Raw genomic sequence first — 23,331 nt, forward strand, 5'->3', positions numbered from 1 at the left:
AAAAAACAATCAGACGGAATATCAGAATTGAAAACGAACAACCTCAGCAGTAATAAAGCCCTTCTTGTTGAGTAAAGCTGGTATCCCACCGACGGGCAAATGCTGGCATGTGTCATTGAAGGCGGTGGCTCTTTTGATGTTGTCCAGTCATTGCAAGGTCACCAGAGGTCGCTATAAAAGCACCACATGTTGCTCACACAAAATTTCCTTGCGACTAAAGCAATGACTGGTGACCTTACTGCGACCTCTGATCTTGAACACACCCTGGAGGAGATCAAAGGGCCGCTACCTGCGCAGATGCTCTTTGGCCCTCAGAGGGATAGGGGCTTAAGGAAGACTGCCTTCATATTTTTCTGAAAACATTAATCTATAAGCTTTTTGCAGCTGTAAGATGATATATTTTCTCATTCTTGTTTTGCATTGTGTTTGAAGTTATTAAGTCACAATTTCTTTAACCGCAGGGAGTTGGGATCAGGACTATTGGCTAGTTGAAAAGCTTAAACTATATTCTCATTTTTGGATGCATGGTTATGTTCTGAGGGATCTGTTTTAAATGAAACTCCTAGAGTTAATAGTTTAATATACAATTGTTTTCTCTTGGTTGCATTTGTGAAAAACCACATTGCATTACAAACTCATAAGCATATATTAGGGATGTCCAGATCACATTTTTCTGCATCCGAGTCCTGATTTTGAGGATCTTATTGAGTCCTGATTTGATAACTTGGCAATATATAAAGCAGAAAAAAAAATGTTTTCAAACGGTCTCTTTTTTCTTCATTGTTGTTATTTACAAAAATAAAACTATTATGTCTGAAGCAATGTTTTAAACCAACCCTAACCCATAACTCTAAAACATGTAACGACTCGGTCCTATGGCCTAACTCAAAAATTATTGGATATTTTTAAACAACATTTCTCAATTGGAAAAGAGTTTCTATGAGTAGAAGATGAAGCTGTATAAGCAGAGAAATAATAAAGTCATACCTGTTTACTCTAATTTGAAGGTGGTTTATTTTTTTTAACCAGATTTATTTAAAAGAAGGTTTCATACTCAGGTGAAAGTGGCTATTACAAGCACACGTCGCGTTTCAACAGATTTTATTTAATAAATAAATAAATAAATAAATAAATAAATAAATAAATAAAATCTTGTTGCTCGTCCATGAACTGGGTGTGGAAATTATACAAATGATCATAACAAAATCTTTGAAAATTTTTATTCACCAGCATTAGACCAATTTTCCCTCTTCGTGACTGCAATGATGTTTTCATGGACTAATACACATTCCCGTCAGTAATTTTTGTGTGTTTGAATCTGTTGTATCCATGTTTATGGCCAATCTGCTCATTAATCAGAACCTATCACTGGTGCTTAATGGAGACAGATTATAAAGCGGAAAGACGTGACTTTCCCTAGAGACGACCTGGTTTCCTTGTATATATGTGCGTGCGTGTGACTGTGATGCAGTAAATACACTGATAACAGTGCGACTCTGTGCCGCCAACATTGGTGACACATGCCCCCAATAAAACTGGCAGGGGGATATTTCTGCGGATGCAGAGTCAAAAGCACAATAACTTTTTCCTTACAAATTAAGCCTGCATACATATGGTTTGTGTGTGTGTGCGTGTGTGTGTGTATGATTAAATACAAGACTAATTCCCCAAGTAAGACTTTAACTGCACCTGTGCCGACTTTTTCCACAAGCCCATGGCTTCACTCCCTGGGCGATAATCAATAAATATTTGGTCAACGCTAAATATTTTTCACTACATAATGAAGACATGTCTGTGCAAGGTAACCTTGGAAATTCTCAGTCTCCTAGTATGAAAAATCCAGTCATCTGAGCCTCATCTTAAAATAACAATACGCAGCTGCACAGCAACAACGGAGCTCATGCACTCCAATTGATCCTTGCATAAGCAACATTGTCAATAAATGTAGACATACTCAAGTATACAAAGACAGATACTGAAATTTACTTATGTATATATATATATATATATATATATATATATATATATATATATATATATATATATATATATATATATATATATATATATATATATATATATATATACAGTATATATACAGTATATATACAGTATAAGTAATAAGTATAAGTATAAGTATAAGTATAAGTATCTATATATGTTGCATGAGCTCCGTGCTTTAGTTTAGGAGGCAATAATTTATCCTGTTATTTTGGGAGAGAACAAAATCAAAGGCGTGCAATTTCGACATGGTTTAATCAACAGGAATTGCATGGAACAATTTGCTTGGAAATTTTAACAGCCTAGCAAACATTGTCAGCACCTCTCTTGTTATTTTATCACATGCGGTTGAAGAGTTAGTTTTACTCCAAAATGTAATACCCTTCAAAAATATGGTTTGTAATATGTCAATAATATTTGTGGCAAAAATAAAAATGACATTCAGAAACAAACAGGCAGGCCTATTGTGGTGACACTATACACTTAATTCATTTTTGGAAAAATGTTGGTGTCTGCCGTGGAAAAAGAAATTGAAAAGTGCTGATGTGATTTGGATTTGTTGATGACATTTGTAGGTCAGTCGAGCCGACAACAACCTTCAGGGTTTCAGCGAACAAAATACTCCAAATTCCCAAACACTCGTTACATTGTTTAGCTTCTTTCTTCTATTGATTGGCAGCCAGTCAGACTTGCTGATGACCTTTAAAATCACTGCTTGTATACCAGTGTGTGTATTTGTGAGTGGTGTCCAGAAGCAGCATGTGCTCTCTCTTTGTGCTCGCTCATGTTATCATATTTTCTGCTGTTCTCCTCATTGATTATCTGTCCACAGGCTGAAAAGTGGACTTTGCTTTGGCCAAGTTAGTAAAGACAGAGAGAAAGAAAGTGTCTGTGGGTGTCTGTGATTGTCTGAGTCGCTGGCCAGTTCCCTTTGTTTTTCTCATTTCTAGTCACTTGCTTATTTCAGTGTCTGGACTTTAAATGCATTGCATTATGAATCATTCAGAAGTCGTGGCATCTCCGAGCCTCTCCTAAGGTCTGACCTTGTTTAACAACGCGCGGGACAACCATTTGCTTTTGTTTCCTTCAGTGTCATGTGTGTGTCTTAGAATAAAGAATCAAACACAAGTAAAACACGTCTGTAAAGCGTGTCTTTATGCTGTGCGTGCTCTGTGTATCTTGGAGGCGTGTTATCTGAAGTCTTGGGAGTAATGCATTACTTTTTTTTTTTAATGCGGTAGTGTAATATATTAGACACAATTGTTTAAAAATATTTTACTCGTTACAAACGAGAGAAAATAAATGCATTAAAATGCGTTTTTAGCCTGGGACTGGTGTTTCCACCCCCCCACAAATTTGCCCAAAACACCGCGAGATCAGAGGAGAAAAGTCCGAGGCAAAATGTTTTCTTTCTGTTATTAGCACCTTCTACAGCAGAGATGAGTGCGGCTGCAGCAGACAACAAGTGGAATATGGACATATCATGACTTTCAGTTTGTCAGAGATAAAGAAATGAAGAATAAAATAGTTAGGGGCACTTAACGCGACACCTAAAGTCGAATCACCAGCGTTTCGAAACCTTGTCAGCAAGATCTAGCAACAAGCAATAATGACAAGGTAAGCTAACTCTCATTTTTAGCATTTTAAAATTGCTATCAATAATAATCTATAAATAGTTCTGGTGAATGTGTATCAAAGTGAAGCATACAAATACTCACATTAAACAGTACGTTTAACACCAAAACGTCCAACCAAAACCATCTAATTTTCAAACATCTGTCCCTAACCTAGCCGACTGAACTTGAATTTGAATATTAACATTGAAATTGTGGAATGCACTAACTGTTTTTGCCCAAAGTATAAACAATGCATCACTATACTTTGAAGCTAAATAATAAAGGGACTAAAATACATGAAAAAGATTCCGTCTCTTGTCATGTTCTTAAAGGTTTACAATACAGTACATATCAAATGATTTATAATGTTTTTAGGCTTAAACTAATATTTCACTGGATGTGTAATAAGCGTAATGCGCTAGAGTTAGAATGGCAAATCCATATTTCCAGTTATAGTGGTGAGGGTAACATAGAAGTAATGCAATGGTAGTGTAATGCATTACATTTCAAAAGCAGTAATATTGTAATGTAAGCAATTACTTTGAAAAGATGGTAATAAGTAATAAATAATGCATTACAGTTTTGAAGTAACTTGCCCAACCCTGGTTATATGTGGGACTGCATGTGAGGTTTGAAGCAGACGAGGAGGAAAAGGTTAAGTAGAAAGGTCGACAGAGTAGCACAAAGGAGATAGACACGTTAGCAGAAAGCAATAGATATCCGCAGACGCAGAGGCTATTTATTTTTATTTCTATTGGAACGACAACAGTTTGCAGAGGTACACTGGCAGCCAGCCTAAGGACAGCTTGGCACATCATCTGCAGACATTTGGATGAGAACATTGAGCCCAACCAAACAAATCAGGGGAAAAAAAGAAGCTTACTTGGCTGCGGTGTTTGTGTGTGTGTGATTTTTAAAGTGTATGTACTAAGTAGGGAAACCTGATTCATCCAATATTGAGTTAAAGCTTCAGTCTTTAGAGAACTTCATCATTTGGTGTTTGGTTTTTCACAGGACTGGTACTGCACCATAATACTTTCACGTACGTTTGAACATACTTGAAAAGGTTTTTAAACATTTAGGCTAACTTATACCGATACATTTGAAAATGATCCATCCATAGTGATTAGTGTTAATTCATTGTATTTTGTTTAGTCCCCTTGACACCATGCAGTCTCTCACTGGTCAGGTACAGCGACAGACTTTGTCCTTGTCATTTGTGGAGTCTGACTGTCACATTTTTAAAGTTGATTTGTGACAAGATGAAGAAACACATACTGCTGTTCTATTGTATGTCTTTCATCTTCACATGCCAACACAAAACTTGTACAAATGTCACAAAGTCACAAGGTTCAAAGATTCAAAAGCTCATTTGAACTTGCCTGCTGGATGAGTGGCATGCCCGCCACGGGTTCACTATTTTATTTAACACTACGAGTTACAAATTTAACACTCAAAAGCATTCGACATGTAAAATATTTTATATAGGTGTTTTCAAAAACTGTTGAAATAGTGTGTTGATATTTTGTAAAATATGGCGTTATATTTGTGCCACAATTACGCACGCGCGGAAAAAAAAATTGAGCGGAGAAAATCAAACTGAGCGAGCGAAAACAGATTTTGAGAGGCAAGAAAAAAACTATTGAGCGCGTAATGATAAGAGTTTGAGCGCGCGCCGATGGAGTTAGAACACAGAAAAAGAAATTGCTCGCTCAAAATTCCTTTTTGCTCGCTCGCAATAGCATTCTCGCGCTCAACATCTCGCTCTCGCTCGCGATACTCCTCCCTCCCTCGCTCAACATCGCGTTTGCTCAACATCGAGCTCTCGCTCGCTCGAGTCGTCCTCTGCGCTCGCTCAGTTCTGTTCACGCGTTACGTTTGTGCCACAAAACCAGCCAATCAGAGCTTGTTAAAGCACATTGATTGACAGCTTGGTATCCAATGAGATTGCTTGTTGTGTTCACCCGGAACGAGCAAACGAGAGTGCGTCACATCGACGTAGGCGGGAGGGGTGGGCTTATATTATTAAAGTACAAAAACTAACAAGGTATTTCTGTCAAATGATACAATACAGTAATAATAATAATATTAAAAGTAATTCTCCAGCCCAAGTCCGTGTTGACGCACTCTCGTTTGCCCTTTTCGGGTGAACACAGGGCAAACGAGAGTGCGTCAACGGATAGCGTACAAGCAATCTCATTGGATACTAAGCTGTGTCAATCAAAGTGCTTTTACAAGCTCTGATTGGCTGGTTTTGTGGCACAAACGTAACGCGTGAACAGAACTGAGCGAGCGCAGAGGACGAGTCGAGCGAGCGAGAGCTCAATGTTGAGCAAACGCAATGTTGAGCGAGGGAGGGAGGAGTATCGCGAGCGAGAGCGAGATGTTGAGCGAGAGAGGGCTATCCCGGCGCGAGCAAAGAGGAATTTTGAGCGAGCAATTTCTTTTTCTGTGTTCAAACTCAATCGGCGCGCGCTCAAACTCTTATCATTACGCGCTCAATAGTTTTTTTCTTGCTCTCAAAATCTGTTTTCGCTCGCTCAGTTTGATTTTCTCCGCTCAATTTTTTTTCCCGCGCGTGCGTAATTGTGGCACAAATATAACGCCATAGTAAAATAGATGGTTGTATTGGGAACTGTTGTAAAATTGTTGATAATTCAGAACTATTGTGTTGCTTTTAATTGGAAAGGAAAGCAAATCACAATTTAAAAAAAATACTAAATGCTCACTAGTCTTCATCACATTAACATTATCGCTTGCATCAAAAACTCATGCAGTTTAAGCAGAAAAAGAAAAAATAATACCTTTTAATACCTTGTGATTTAATACCTTTTCAAAACTCTATCCTGCCTCTTCCAAGCTGCTCTTTTAAATTTCTTGCATAGACAGCCAACCAAGACGATGTCATGCAACCTGTTCTCTCTACCATTTTGATTCCATTTCTCTCCACTTTCCTCCCACACGCTCCATCACCTTCTCCCTCCTCATCCTTGGATTTTCTTCTCTACTCCTTCCACGGATTCCATTCTCCTGTCTTCCTCACCTCCTGTCTCCATTGCCTCTCTAATTATGACTCGCTCTTGCAATGACAGGCCTGGGCGTGATCTATTTCTATCTCCTCTCAGACGTGTGTCATATGTATGCGTGTACTTGTGAAAGTGAGAGGGCATGCAGACGCTTGTACTGAATGAGCATTTACGTTTGACCACCATAAAAAAAAAAATACATCTTTGTTTGAGAATTAAGAACATAAAGTAATAGATTGCAACTCATCAACATTATATGATTTAAATATTGACATTAGAGCAGCAAAATCATATCCTTTATTTCTCTCTCTCTCTCTCTTTATATATATATATATATATATATATATATATATATATATATATATATATATATATATGTATATATATATATATATACATATATATATATATATATATATATATATATATATATATACACACACACATATATATATATATATATATATATATATATATATATATATATATATATGTATATATATATATATATACATATATATATATATATATATATATATATATATATATATACACACACACATATATATATATATATATATATATATATATATATATATATATATATATATATATATATATATATATATATATATGGGGTACCACATTTTTTTGTCCCCTCTATGGTATTTTTCCCGCTTTATGACAAAAACAACTGTCATGACCTAGGGGATTGGCTATATTTGTGTTGTTTTGTCTCCATCTTCAGGCGTTTTTCTGTTATTGCTCTTATTTTCTGGTCCAGTCAAACTGCCTGCGCTGCAGCGCGTCACTCAGGTGCTGGTCTGCTATTGGTCGGCGTCACTGTCAAAATGGCGGCATGCTCCAGACTGGATCCTGTCTGAGTGCTTTAAACTATTTATTGTGCATTTTACTGCTTAATTCAAACTTGGATGGGTGAGCCTGGGTCCCAAGATTGCTAGTGATGTTAGAGAAGTAAGAAGATGATTTATATGGTTAGAAGCTGAAGATAAGAAATACAAAGCTAGCTTAGCATAGGCTACCTTTAAAAGGGAATATGGCCATAACAAACTGGTTGTATATTTTATATACGTAATGCTTACTATACTATTTTGATACCATTTTTTAAATATTTTGATGTTTTAGCAAATTAACATATGATTGGATTGCCTGAATTTATATATATATATATATATATATATATATATATATATATATATATATATATATATATATATATATATATATATATATATATATATATATATATCCTGTTGGTTTGAAATAATCATGCAATGACCACAACATGGATTTCAAATTAAAAAAAAAAAAAGTGGGCTTCATGCATGGACTCCATTCTTCAGGTTTTTTAAATCCACAATATATAACTTTTTTAATACAGTATATCTGATACTGTTTTGATGCAGTTTATTTATTGATGCGTATCCTCCTCATTCCCACTCCTCTCTCTCTCTACCTAGAGGAAATATAGATGTGGATAAACCAAAACCTCCATCAGCACTAAAGCTGAAACCATTCTCATCGGCACACCTCATCAGGTCCTAACCTCCAAAATAACCCCCATTTCTTTTCCTGGTCGACTCATCAACCTCACAACTACAATATCCAATCTTGGTGTAAAGCTCAACCCACATCTAACCTTTGGTATCCACATCAAACATCTGTACTATTTCTTCCATTTCAAGAACATTTCCCTGCTACGTCTTACTGCTGATACTGTGAAACTTACTCATGTTTTTTGTTTTTTCCAAGCTTGATTACTGCAATAGTTTGCGCACTGGTATTTTCCCACAACACTCCCAATTTATCCAGCACGTATTCTTATGAGAATCCACAAACATGAACACATCACTCATGTTTCTCAGAATCTATACTGCCTCCCCATAACCTTCGGAATTCAGAATTTGATTACATTCCTCACCCACACCTCTGCATCTTTGGCAGCACACAAGTCTACCACTAAGACTTACTTATCCTGCGCACATCCTCTGAGCTGCTCTGATTTCGCAGCACCAACCTTCTCTGCCAGCCCCGAACAAATCTTAAAACCATGGGACACCGGGCCTTTAACACCACGTCCCTGCATCTGGAACGACCTCAATGAACCTCCAAAGAATCCTTTTTAGAAAGTAGTATGCTTCGTAGCACTTTGAGATTTTGTCAGAACGAAAAGTAAATATCCCAAAACTATGAGGCTAGTAAGGCACACATCAGTTAGCAATCAGAAAAAGTTCTGTTTATTGGCAGGTGCATACCATACAAAAACAGCTCACAATAACTCACTAACACTCATTTGGAAAAATAAATGAATAGTTGTGCTATTTAGTTGTGCTCAAATGTAATCATTTAGGACCATTTTCTACAATTTCATGAGAGAGTGTGGCCCAATGGCAGTGCTTTTGAACGCACCTCCAAACAAGTCTAAACTATTTCTCCCGCTCATATTCAATACTGTGTTTTAATGGCCATTCTTTACAAACATGCCAACACATCCATCTGATTATTTGTCGGATAAGAGCATTCCATAAAAACATCCTGTGCAACATTAACTGCATCCTCCCTCGTAGAGCTTGATGGGCTGCCTATTAACAAGCACAACACAGCATTAATATGGATGAGCTGATGTAAGGGAAATGTGTTTGGGATTGTTTAAAAACAGTCGCTCTACATAACAGATAGGGCTACTGTACTATGTATTAATTGAACATAACTTTGCAAGTTAGGCTATTAAACTTTTACTTGCGTCAATCACCTTTCCAGGTATGCTAACCCGTTGTCCCGTTCAGGGTCACTTAGCTGGAGTACATCCCAGCTGACTTTTGTAAAGAGGCAGGCCACACTTGGACTGGTCACCTATTATTGAATCTATTTATATATCCATATATATCCAACAACTTCTTATTTTATTATTTTCATTGACAGCTATGTGTTCATGGTTGTTCCACTTTACCAGGTTCGTCTCGTCCGGTAATGCACTTATCGACCTTGCTTTTTAGCGCTGCCAGGAAGTGAGTTTACATATTTATAGCACTTCACAAATAAAGTGCTTTGCGATGAGTGAACTTCTCTACCAACTCGACAGATTTAGACTAAGTTGATGTGACCCCAACCTTCTAAAATGTGTTATTTTTCCTAGTGATTTTGGATTTTCTGTTCGTCAACATAGAGCACCCAATAAAAGTAAATCCTTTCTATTTTTCAAAATATTTTACCACGTGTATAACATTGTAGAACAATGTATATATACTGTCCCCTCAGCGTGACACAATTAATATACATTGGCAAAATTGGTGACAACAGAAGTGAGTACACCCCGGCTGAGGTTATCCAAAGAATCTTTGTTTTGTTGGCAGGGGTCTCAAACTCAAATTAAGTGCCCCCTGCTGAAGTTAAAATCTGGTGCTGTCTGGGTTGCAACAAATACTGTACTCCACAAAAAAGCATTCATGTATTCAGAAATAGAATTATGGTACTTTCCGCACTATAAGGCGCACCTAAAAGCCTTTTTTTTTTTAAAGCTGATGGTGCGCCTTATAACCGGGTGCGCCTTATATATGGAACAATATTGAGATTGGGATCCGTGGATGGGGAATGAACTGATAAAGTAAGTTTAACCGGTTTCTTGTGTGTGTTTACAGTTGAACAATGTTGATCATATTAACATTAAGTTATGCTATTGAGAGTTTAGAGTTATTATTTGAGTTATTATTGTTATTACTTTGAGTATTACTATATTGTGATTGAAAAAGTTTTAAAATATTTCATTTATTGAGGGTGCGCTACATAATCCGGAGAGCCTTATAGTGCGGAACATACGGTACTTTAATATCATTCTTTTATAATAATTGTTCAGAATAGTGATAGATTTTGAAGGAACCACTTTGGCTATATGGTCCTCTCTTTCAAATACCTGGTAATTTGCAGACTCCTAAGTTTGTCTATTGAGTTATGATGTTTCAAGAGCACTTCTACTTTCTCTGAGCATTGATGACATATCGGGAACCCTTGTGCTCAACAAAAAGAGATTCTATCTCACGTTCTTCTTGAAATTGACAAAAACCTTCCTCTTCACATCAGGTGTTTAAAAAAAAACATAACTGGACCTGGGTGACAGGACATTTTTATCTTCCACGTGATGTCAAGAGGGTTGATGGCAGTTGCGCAAAAGAGCTATTTTTACAACAACACACTTATCATGTATGGAGGACTGAGAGTGCCAAAATTCACTAAATAAATGCACCAATCAATAGTTAAATAAAGTGTCATTAAATAATTCAATGTTTCGTGAATGAATTAAAACCGTCATCAATTCAATAAATGTTTAATTAAATAATTAAATGTTTCATTGTGTTCAATGTTTCAGTACACCACTCTAATGCACATTCCTCTTCTCAAGTCATTTTATATATATATATATATATATATATATATATATATATATAAAGACCTTATGCATGTTAATGAGCAAATGTGACATAATTTGCAATCAACCCCATTCAAAGCTGCTATGAGCATTAGCATGGCATTCTTTAAATGAATTTAAAAAAAATAATAAATAAATTAAAAAAAAAACACCAAGGTCATTGACTCATTAAACCGCACAAACACTAAATTGCAAGATCAAGGTATATTACAGTTGAATAGGGATCAATATCCCTATTTTGATACCCCTGGGTTCCACCTCTCCAAAACCTTTTATAAATGGCCCTTTGTGTGAGGCTGTCATAATAACAGTGAACATCGAGTCTTATCTGCACTCTCTGCGGTGTCATGAAACACTTCACTGGAATCTCCTCAGAGACCCTGGCCTGTTTTGGTGTGTGTTGCTCGATCCAGAAAGCCCGCCTGCCCTATCCCAAAGCTAGCATCGGTTTTCTTTTTGACCTCCCTCGTAACCTTCCTCCGGGGGGCCCACAATCCAATCAGATCATAGGCCTATTTGCAGACCATCCCTTTGGGCGCTCGGAGGATCCAATCAGATAAGAGTTCGTGTGAGAGCACAATCAACAAGGGAGGTGACCACAGTCACACACCCTTCAAATGAAAGATGGATGACAAAACCTTCACCCAAAAAAAAAAAAGCCTCATAAAAAAGGGCACAGCTGTGATGAGCTCTGCTGTATTTCACTAAAAGCAGCCTGCCGAGTGGGCATCTTACCCCAAGTCGCTTTGCAATGAAGAAAACATGAGCATGCCAATTATTTTGAGGATGATGCATGAGGATGTTCCCACTTTCTTCTATTTCATAAGCTGCGTGCGCCCTTGAACAACTCAACTCGTTTTTGTAAGCTCACTCACATTTCCGTGTTTATTTTTTTATGAATTTTCCTCCCTCCCCGTAAACATCTGTCACCATGTTCCCATTGTATGCAGCAGGTTGCATGTATAATATCGGCGTGCGCTGGAGGGGGAGCGAACGTGTTTGTGCGCCTTGTGGAGCGGTTGTCATCAGTGTCACTTTCATCCTGGCGTGCTACTCTCCACTCTGTCAAATGCTTTGAAGATTCACAGCCACTTTAATTCCATCTTTTGCTCACAGCAACTCCTAGATATGTACACAAACACACACACACATACTTGCAGCCCCATTTGTATCCGTCTTCAGGCCTTTAAGGAACAGTTGTGATCCATGGAGGAGTGCTTTCTCTTTTATTGTTTTTGTTTTGCCCAGAGGAGGAAATGATTATTCATGCTAAAACATTCATTACTGTACCTCTTAACCTGTTCATGGTTACGAGGAGCTAATGTTTTTCGTCTTGAATACCTGCTCTTCAGTGTACGCCTCAACAAATGTCAAGCCAATCGGAGGAACAATTTTAAGGCTCTGCAAACCTGTCGCGACCAGTCTTTCTACTACAACTGTTGCTGCTGACACCTGATACAAACAACACAACTTTGTTCTGAAATAAAGTTGAATCGCCAATCGCCAATCGGGGAGATAATAAATCACTTCAACTATGCCGAAATTGATATAAGGCAGTGTTTACTAGTGGCTCAAGCTCCATTTTATCCATTTTAGCATAAATTTGCCGCCAGCCAGCAGTGTTTGAGTGGTCCATATAGGGTAGTGTGATCGATATAAATAGCGCTGCACACTTTGGTGATGCCAGCCTGATAGTTGCTGTGCCTGCTGATCACTTTTTAAAAGAAAACATGCCGACTCAAATGAACTGTTTCAGTTGGCATATTGATCTCTTAGACCAAATTTATGGGGAGGGATTTGTCTAAAATCTAATTTTTCTTGCAAAGAAAGTAGTGCATTACTAAGTACATTTTACATTTAAATAAAAAAAAAAAAGATCATCAAAAATTTATCAAATTTGGTCTTTCCTAAGTAATGTGCTTGACTCATGCGTGACTCAAAATACCATGAGGTTACAGGGAAGTGGATGCTGGGGTGGAGAGTAATGGCTCTCTCCCATCTAAAATCCAAATAGATTGCTTTGAACTTTGTTAAAAAAAAGAAATGCCTGATGTTTATTTTAAACATGTCTGCTTTGTTAGATGCACTCGCAGAATATAATGAGGCTGACTGACTGCAAAAGGTCCATCAAACAAATATGCTTTAAGATAAAAGAGCTTAAGCTCATTGAAGCTGTCATAGAGGTATTATTAAGTAATGCTAGTTATTGCTGAAATATGCCATATAATTTGTCTTCTTTATTTAGGTTAATAATTTAATGTTGAGCTGCATCGAACAATTATTTTAATAATCCATTAATCCATTGATCATTTTGTTGATTGATTGATGACACTGATTAAGAAAACAGCTTTCGATTTGCATTTTTTTCTAAACTATTTACATTTGGAAAAGGCGAACAACAAAAAAATACATAAATCTAGCCATCCTTTTTTTTATTATTATTTTTTTACAGTGGTCCTTATCCTCTTTTGCATTGCACTTACAGCCATTCATATTTGGTTGAACAATTGTAGAAGGCCATGATAACTCCACATTGGAATAACACAGCTGAGATTTGAACCATTTAGCTGTGAGGTAGGCAACGTAACCATGACAACAATGTTTTTCCTGGAATATATTAATACAGTATACAATTATACAATCATACAATCCAGATAAACAGGTCAAAAAAGAGTCCACAGCAAAATGATCGGAATCACTGATTTTGAAACAACATTGATTATTTGTATTATTACTTTCCAAAACCAATATACATTCACTACTATGACATGACTCAAAAAATTAAATACAGATATCCTTCTTAAATGCTACATTGTTTTTGCATGTGCAATTCTATTTGGAATGAAAAAAAATCTTTATTAGGTGGAGTTTAGGTAATCTGTTGGAGCAGTAACTAGCAATTCACAGGTGTACCTATTGTTGTGGCTAAGTGTGAGTGCATTTGCATTATGAAAGTGATATATTTGGACTGCAATGGATCAGATGCTAATGTGTTCACTGCACCAAGGGCCTCAAATGTCCTTTATAGCTGTCAAAATGCCAAATCGTTAATCAACACTTGTGTGCCCACCAGGCGCCAGCTGCCCTAACATCAACATGGGTCCTTTGCACAACGTGTGCGTGCACATCATTATTAGCATGTCTTAAAAAAATAAGACAATTAAACTAACAACCTTAAATCTAACTTCCAAAATTGAAGGTGACTGACTTCAGATCTCCTCTTTGTAGGTCATTCTTTTGCCCACTTAATTCCAAAGCTCAATGTAATTCATATTCATCCTATTTCACTACACTGACCAGTGTAATCAAGCTTTTAAAGAGCAAAAAAAAGCCCCTGCACAAGCCCAAACAAAATTTGTACTTATCTTTTTTTTCTCCTCCCAAATCAAGTCTTAAGGCAAAATAGGGGAGAGAAGAAACATCTTTTTCACATATCTCCTAACACTGAGACCTAGAAAATACTAGTGGGAGCAGTGGATCACTTACTTTAAATAGCTTTGCTAATACACTCAAATAACTCCTCAGCCACACACAAATATACACACGCACACACACGCACATAAGTCAACAGACAGTATTACTCAAACACACATAACCTGGACAAGAAAGACTACGTGTAGTAAATGTGAAGCTTTCCCAATGTTTATGGAGAAAAGTGTGTGTGAGTGCATGCCTCTGAGTATATATTAATGTGTGTGTAGAACAAGTGCATTTGGCACCTCTCCACCATCAGTAAAGAACTCCTCTCCGCTATAAATGTAGATTTTCACCTCTTTGACCTGCAAACACTCACTCAAAAGTATTGACTGGTGTCTTACTTAAAAAGCCGGAGGCAGCTGAGTGGGCTGAATTTCAATAATAGTCTTTGGCAACTCATAATGGTTACAGTGATACCACGAATCCATCAGCTCGATACAATTGGTATGCTATTAGAGGTTTTTCTTTTTTTCTGTTTTAAGAGTGATCTTGAAAACAGAAAAAAAAAAAGATCCCTCACAGGCATCATTGAGGACACAATTTGAATTCTAAAGCAAAATTCAATATCATCCTACTCCAAAATGTAATATCCAGTATGATCAGCCATCAGTCAACTGTCCCTGGAGATAAAAACTCACAGTAAATGTTATGCGGCAGCCTAGAGGACCATCTCACTGTGGTAGTCCCAGACTAGTCATGATGAACCAGGAATTATATGAAGAAGAGAAGTTTATCGCCAAAAATGTCATTGTGAAGCATCGGTAACACCAAGTGTGTACTTAGTTTCTGTGTGAATGTTGAACCATCTCTCATTACGGAGCCTGGCCACTGCAGGGCACAGAAACCACAATGAAATATTTAACCCTTCCTTGCTCTCCAGCAAACGACATTTTAGTGCTCTTGGCAAACCGTCATTATTATAACATAAACACACACACACTTGCCCCATGTATGGTCATTATATTCCAGTTATACATCAATTGCAGAGCAACTGCCCAGAGTGTTCAACGGTTTACTGCTTTTATTAAAATGTGGAGAGCTTGGCTTCTGGGTGTCGAGGTCGCTGGTTTGACTCCACAGGGAGTCTTTAGTTAACATATATGCGATTAAAATGTCTTCTCGCTGCAGATATTTACAGCCTGACCATTGACCTCTACTTCCGCAAAGCATCACATGTGTCCAATCTATTCTGGGATCCAACACAGACTACAGTGAAAAATCTTGCCAATCATTAGCATGGGAGATTTCTATAGCTGTGGGATTTTCAGTAGCTTCATCATTAGAATAATTACTGTACATGTGTGTGCATAATACATGCAATGGGGTTTTCTCAAGGTACTCACATGGCCCCAAAACATACTTTTTTACTTAATGAAGAAATGTCCCGCAGGTGTGTGTGCGATGAAAAAAGTACTTGATCTATTCTGTTTTGTAAAAGAGTATTGGACAGTATTTTTCAGATGGAAAAGCCCAGACTAAAAGGCACTGCGCATTATAAGGCGCAGTCACAATTTTGGGGAGATTTCAAGATTGAGTTATACGAGACCTTTTGTAATTTTTAGAAAGTTAAAGGATTTTATTGACACGTCCCGTGTGCCTAATTGTCTGTCTTGGTCAGCAGATTAGGGGGTGGAGCCACCGGCCGCGCACCTGCAGCGCATCCCAATCAGGGGACTATTTAGGTGCGACTGAAGCAAGAGGTTGTTGCTGGGTTAGTGCTTTACGCGGCCTTCCAGTGCCCATGTCATGCTCCAGTTTCTCGTGTCCTCGTCTCTTAGCATTTTCACCTGTTTTTGTTGTCACTTGCAACCTTTTTTTGACACTTGCTATTTTATACAGCCCTTTAAGCTGTTACTTTGTGTTTCTTGGTGATGTCCTCCTGCTGGTTCCGCCCCCGGATCTGGTTACTTACATGCACTTTAGCATTGTCACTTTCATTTGTGCTTTGACTCTCGTTTTCACCTTTGTGTTTTACTATTAATAATATCTGTTGTTAATTCATGCATCGTGAGCTCTTTTTGTTAATAAACTTTTTATCACTAAAGCTGCCTTCAGCATGTTCCAGGGTTCACTAAAATACTGTCATCCTACGTGTAATATTTCTTCATATAAATGACCTTTTACATGACATATATATGCTACGTTCAGCCGTCTGAAGTTACACAATTTTGATCCACTTTTTTCAAATGCAGCCTAGGCTACTTGGGTACGTGGTCTCTAAGCCGATCCATATCCAATCTTTCGTCATGCGACTTCAATCTGAACAGCCAGGTGGCATTCATCCGACCAACTTGTGACCAAAAATCAAATTTCTGCACTGAAAAAGGCAGAACCAGCTGGGAAAAAACAAAAAATCAATTGCACACAATCGTGCACACACGGGTCACATACAGGTCAACTAATTTGAAATGGGTACAACCTCATAAAATCTCAAAATTTCAAGAAAAAAATAACTGAGTATTAAGCCCTGCTGTGTCAGCGTAGCATAACATTCTTGTTTTTCTCACTTCACAAGGTTGAAAAAAACTTTACATGGAAAAAAAGAACACTGTACTTGTGTTGTGCTTTTTTATGGCGTTTGTTCTGTCTTTGCATGTCGGCATGTATGTATTTGTGTGTGGAAGTGTGGTGCTATGGTAGGGTTGACATAGCGTCATTTTTATACATGTATGTCATTTATTTATTTGATATAATGGTAAAGCTACTGATTTGTTTACATTTCAATTTACATCACACCTGTGTAGCAGTATTATGTTGCCATAGTGACAGCTTACCTAAGTACAATGTCAAAGTATGTAGTAATTTAATAGCTATATTTGAAGGAGATACACAGTCTTTCATATTTAATAAATGCTCAATTTTTCTATTACTCTGGTATCTTATGATGCATAAACCTTACCATAGCCTACCCCATCCCTCTAAAAATGTGTGTTTTCACAAAACTATGCTTGTATTTCTGAAGTTGACAATAGAGACTGATTCTAATTCTACAATTAGTTCTTTCTCTCTCTCTCTCTCGCTCTCTCTCTCTCTCTCTCTCTACTATATATATATATATATATATATATATATATATATGAGGTTTGAACATGGCTTCACCTATTGGTACATGTGGTCAATAAAAAAAGACATTCTATTACACAGCAACATAGAGGAGGAAAACTGTTACGTCAGCAACTTTGAGCTTTTATTTCATTCCCTTAAACATCAGATTGCAGTCAAATGTCCGTAGGGAAGTTCCAAATAGTGCACTGTACATCTAACATGCGGCTCCACTTTCATCTCCTTAATGTCTGTTGATTACAGTTTTACGGCCTCATTTCATCCTCTATATCTTTCCCTCTCTGCTCCTTGACCATTAAATGTAATATCCCTCCACTGCAACTACAAAACCAAGACCAATTCCTAGCCAAATCCTTTTTTTAAAGATGTCAAATTAAATTTGCATGATTATGGAATCATGAATTAACTGCCTTTGACGCATCTGCAGGATGCCTGACGTTGGGAACCTTGACTTCATTGTGGCATCATTGTTTTATTGAAAGCTGTCCATCAAGATTTAAATATTGTGAATGTGTGTTTAATGCGGTGGGAATGGATGCGGTTAATCAAGTCATGCAGAAATCAATGTTATGCTTTGTCTCAATATTTAGTGAAGAAGTGAGCCGTGAATGACAGGAACCAGCTCTCGTCTTGTGGTCATTTATTCATCCCCTTTCTCTATTTTTGAGGGCATTTTCAGAAATTTCTTTTTCATGGTGTGGTCCATAATATTGGTAAAACAAACAGAAAAAAGACACACTGTTCTCATGAAGTGATGTGCAACAGAGGACAAGACAGATTTCTAATAACAAACTCACAGTGGCGGCGCATATATGACTGGAATATTTAGGTCAAATAGTGGGCTCATTAGTGGTTCACACCAAATGCCTCAACTCTGTGGGGAGTAGTAATAATAGAGTGCATGTTTATGGATGAGAAAAAGTCCATGTACAGTAGTATGTAATGTGTAGCGCTATCCAACTGCTCATGCAAATGCAACTCACACTAAATTAATGACAAGAGATCCAGCTGGGGTGGAGGTGTTCAATAAATCAGGCCTTCCGAGTGTGTCTCCTCCAAAATAAAAAAGAAGAAATGGACTGAGCAAGGCTGGGAGGAGCCAGACAAAGAATCTTGGGGGAAATTTTGTCACATCCTAATACAGTACTTTCTTTTTACACCATTTTTAGTATTTGTATAGTATTAGTATTTTTTATTATTATTTTTTTTTTGTGTCAAGATCCAAGTTTTGGGCCTTCTACTCCAAGCTCCAGGTGTATTCTTATCACCATATTCAAATAAACATACACAGCATACATGGGATATGATGGATAATTATGTTAATATGTCAAAATTAAAAAAAAACAAAAACAAATTATGCTGTAAACAATTCTAGTAGTTTATTTTGTGATTTATCATTGCTCGCTTAACACAGTCGTGTCATGTTTAGTTGGGATTTTGTTCTGGGTTTTGGGTTTTTTGTTGCTGTGGGGTTTTGTTTACATTTCTAGTTTATGTCACTGTTTCTTGTGTCTGCCTTTCGTGTCTGTGTTCTCTTTAGTTTGATATCGTCCACCTGCGTGTTTACCTGCCGCCCACATGTCATGCAATACCCTTTCCCTACCTCTTGTTCCCTTCCAGGTGTTGCATATTTCCCTAATTAGTCTTCTTGTATTTAAATCACAGTTTTGTTTTAGTTATTTGTCGGTCATTGTTTTTTCCTCGCTGTTTTGTTGTCACTGTCCACCATAGTCCACCATTTTTCACGAGTTAGTTCCTAGCTTCCTGTCTCTGTTCCTCGCTGCCTCTCATGAGTTTTTCTTTTTAGAGTTTTTTGTTACCTTGTGTTATTTTTGCTCCTGTTGATCCTGCCTCAGTTTTCATTAAATCTCATTTGTTTGAGCCATATTCTCCGCAGTTTCCCTCCTTCCACACCTCCACTCACAATGCCAAAACGTAACATTTCAATCCCCATAACATATTTATACATCTTTACAGAGTTGAGTCATTTACATTATTTTCTGTTCAAATCTTTGTTTAAAGAAGGATCTGAAAATAGATGGCATTGAATAAGTAATATAATTTCATAACAATTTCTTTCTCTGGGTCTTATGTAATGTTTGCCAAACGCCACTTGCTGCATGACAGAATCATTTGTGCGCTATACACAAATAAAAAGCAGGATGTCCGACAAACACACAAAAATATCCCCAACAGCTTCGTAAGGGTTGTAAATGACATGTACTCTGGACTTCGTCTGTCACAGAGCTTTATTATTTGACCTCTTTTATGTTGATAGCAGCATAAAATTGGGCTGCAGAGGTCTCACAGACAAATTAATGTCCTTCGAGTCTTTGGTAGCTTCAGGACAAAAAGTAGAGGAATATAATAAGCTAATGAGTTGCTGAACATAGGCCCTGCATCTTTTAAGAACTTGAAAGAATATAACTGACAAGCCAAAAGAAATTTTCCCTTGCTGTCATTGATGTAATTGCATTGTGGGATTGCACAGATGTTCAACGTTCCACGGCTCACATTCTGATCTTGAATTATATTAATCTTGTGTTGAATGTCATGAATGTCAGAGTTGCACCCTTGGAAAGCAGAAAAAGTTGATTAATTTGTACATATGAAAAATACAGTTGTATCCTTTTATGTCTGAAACCATTTGGACTATTTATTGAATCAACTGAAAGAGGTGAATCAATGATTAGAAGCTTGCTATACAAGTTCTACTCAGCAACACAAGGTCTGTCCTTCACCCTGCAATGGTAAATGCTCAACAACCTGCACAAGAAAAACCTGTTCTTTGAGGTTAAGGACAGCCAGCTCCAAGAATGATAAATATTAATATTTATATACATTAACTTTGCTGTTGAAATCACTGTTCTGTATTCAATATAAAATACTCTTAATAATCTTAAGAATTGCAACGCCAGCACCCTTTGTCCTCTCAATTACTCTGTATTGAATATAAAAAATCAATTAGAAATAAAACCAGCAACATCTGCTTGTTGTGATGGCCTCTAGGGCTCTGTTGTACCATAAATAACCCAGCCTGTATGGTGTATGTGCACTTTAGTTCATTGGGGGAGAAATTGAACATAAAATAGCACATGGAACAGTAAAAGTGACTATACAAGTTTGCTGGTTTATGCGCTTTCTAAGGTGTGGCATCATTTTTCACTTCCTTTTTCCTCCCCTCCATCTTGGCCATTTTTTCCCCATCTCTGATTCTGCTTCACTTTAACAAAATTGTCTTCTGTCCATGCCATCTCAGAGCCTGTCAGCTCCCCTCGGAGAGACACCCTGGCAGGCAGACGAAAATGGAACATGATGCCTCTCAGAAAGTGGATAGAATTTCAATATTTAGGTGGGTTAACATTTCAAATACAGTGTACAATTAAGCCTCACGTCCCTTCCTCTGTGACACTCTATGGGAGCGCCTCTGTCATCTTAGGTTTTCTTCAGCACGGGTTAAACTGGAGGCTAATCCTTCTTGCCCCACGAGGACACCCGCAGACAGCTGGAGATGACGTCATCTTGCCTCTCCGTGGGCCGCACGTTTACGTGAATATGCTCTGAAACAAAACTCCTGTGAGGGTTGATCCTTACTTTAAGAAATGTAAATGTTGTGTGGATTGTGCAGGGTGTGTCAAGGTTACTTCCTGAGAACATCTTGATGTGCAATTATGTGAACGTTTGTGATTCTTTTCAAACAGTTTTCATGATTTATTTACATTTTGGAAGCGAGCGCAGACGCTTCATTAAAGGCACAAACAGAAGAAAAGAAAAACGCTAATGAGCCGAGAAGCAGCTGAAGTGCTATCAAGTATTTATTTCTAAGATTTTAATTGAATTTCAGGAAGCATTTAGGAAACTCGGCCAATAAATATAAAATGGAAATGCAAAACTGCATAAAGTATGAAAGTACACAAGATGCCACTCCAGATAATTGACATGTCACGGCAACCACGCGGCACACTCTCGTTAGATGAAGCCTCTCTATCGTATATATCCAGTTCAATGTATGTCAGCATCTTTTACTTGTAAACAGTTCATCAAAACAGCTTTCAGTAGATTACTTTAATAGCTGTCAACTACTGTTACCCTAACCCTGAAAAGAATAATAAACGAAACGACAATAGTAGTCTTTTCCCTGACATTTGTCAGCGACACTAGCCATGACAAAAAAAAAATACAGATATGATTTTTACATAGAATTTCCAAGGAACAAATTCTCACTTAGCCACTGGTATTATTAAGTGTGTTTACTGTCAGATGTAGTCATTGACAGACTCGCACCAGTTACGACAGTATGAGCCTGTTATATGTCGTGACATCATTAAAGAGCAGGATAGAAATGCAACGAACAGTCTTACAGACAGAAGGTGTGTTGAAACTTTGTAAATTGGAGTGGAATTGTCATTAAAGCTGCAATGTTCATTCTGCTGTGTCCAGACACTGTTTGGCTTGAGTGCTAGGGAGGATGAGGTTCTCAGGCAAATACCCCACTAAATTACAATCAAAGTCTGTCAGATAAGTATGTCTCTTTTTCCCTGTTGTAAAACCACCACAAGTGGACCGACAGCAGTATTGACCATTACCACTGATACCACCAGTATGTACTTTTGATGCACAAAATTTCCCACCCAAATCAATGACTGATCATTTTAAAGAAATGTGTATGCTTATGTGAGCACATAGTTTAGTGTATTACAGAGTGATGTTAATGAGGGCATATTATTAAGATTCCACCTGGACAAATGCACTCACTTTTTAAGGCATAAATCACACTAATTCAAGCTATTGTCTCCACTCATCTGCATGTGTGTATTTGTGCGTGTACACTTGTGTGAGCATTGCCTGCAAACATCTTGGTCAGTATGATGACCACGCATATTCATTTGCATTTATGCGCCAGCATGCCCACCTGGGGATGTTGCATGTTTATGTGTTCTGGACTGAGCGCACAACATATGTTGGTGGAATTTGCATATTCACTTTAGCACAATGCTAAACTGCGATGCGGCCCGCCCCGCCGATCTGTCTCCCTGATCCTTTTTTCAGGTTCAGCGCAGGTTTTCTAATGCTTTCACTACAACCATATGGTGGGAGCATCCGTTAAATTGCTGTTGTTGCAGTGCCACCTGGCCATGCACACAGAGACTGTGAACCCTATATGGCTGGTTCAGATCAAGGACACAAGAAAGGGTGAGACCTAAGCTAGCGGGACATGTGTACAAAGGCAGGATGGAATAAATACATATGGAGCCTTCCATCGGTCTTAAGAAGCGTGCATCCTTTCCAATTCCCGAGATTCAGGTCTTCCAAGCCTCTTTTGCGCCTCCATTGACTGAGGCAAATGGGACATAATTAAACTCTAAATTCTAGTTAAGGTTCGGCCTCTTATCAGCACGCTGCTGAACTTCAAAGCCATTGTATGTGCTTGCTTTTGAGTCACGAACTGTACGTATAAAGGTCATCTTAACTCAGCCTGATTAAAAGCCTGTGCATGTATCGAAGTGTGTGCATGTGTGTTTTTAGGAAACATGACTATAGATGTTTCCTATCCTCCCAGCCATTAGAAGAGGCTCATATAACCGGCCGGTGGGCCTGAGAGACACCCACTCTATAAATACACTCCACTTAAGGGCCTGTGAGGGGGGGACTTGGTATACACATCCAGCACACAGGCGGCAGTTTCACAACTTCCTATTAAGCC

At 37.8% G+C, this 23,331-nt stretch overlaps 1 long non-coding RNA gene across 1 annotated transcript; it reads left to right on the forward strand.

Moving 5' to 3' along the window:
- The first annotated feature begins 3,249 nt into the window (after window positions 1-3,249).
- LOC148421142 (uncharacterized) lies at window positions 3,250-23,014 on the forward strand. Its single transcript, XR_015866175.1, has 3 exons — window positions 3,250-3,618; window positions 20,887-20,979; window positions 21,067-23,014. It is a non-coding gene; the product is annotated as an uncharacterized LOC148421142 (long non-coding RNA).
- Window positions 23,015-23,331: the final 317 nt, after the last annotated feature.

This window comes from Hippichthys cyanospilos, chromosome 7 (genome assembly GCF_059441005.1).
Source record: "Hippichthys cyanospilos isolate Australia breed blue-spotted pipefish chromosome 7, RoL_Hcya_1.0, whole genome shotgun sequence".
NCBI classification, from domain to species: Eukaryota; Metazoa; Chordata; class Actinopteri; order Syngnathiformes; family Syngnathidae; genus Hippichthys; species Hippichthys cyanospilos.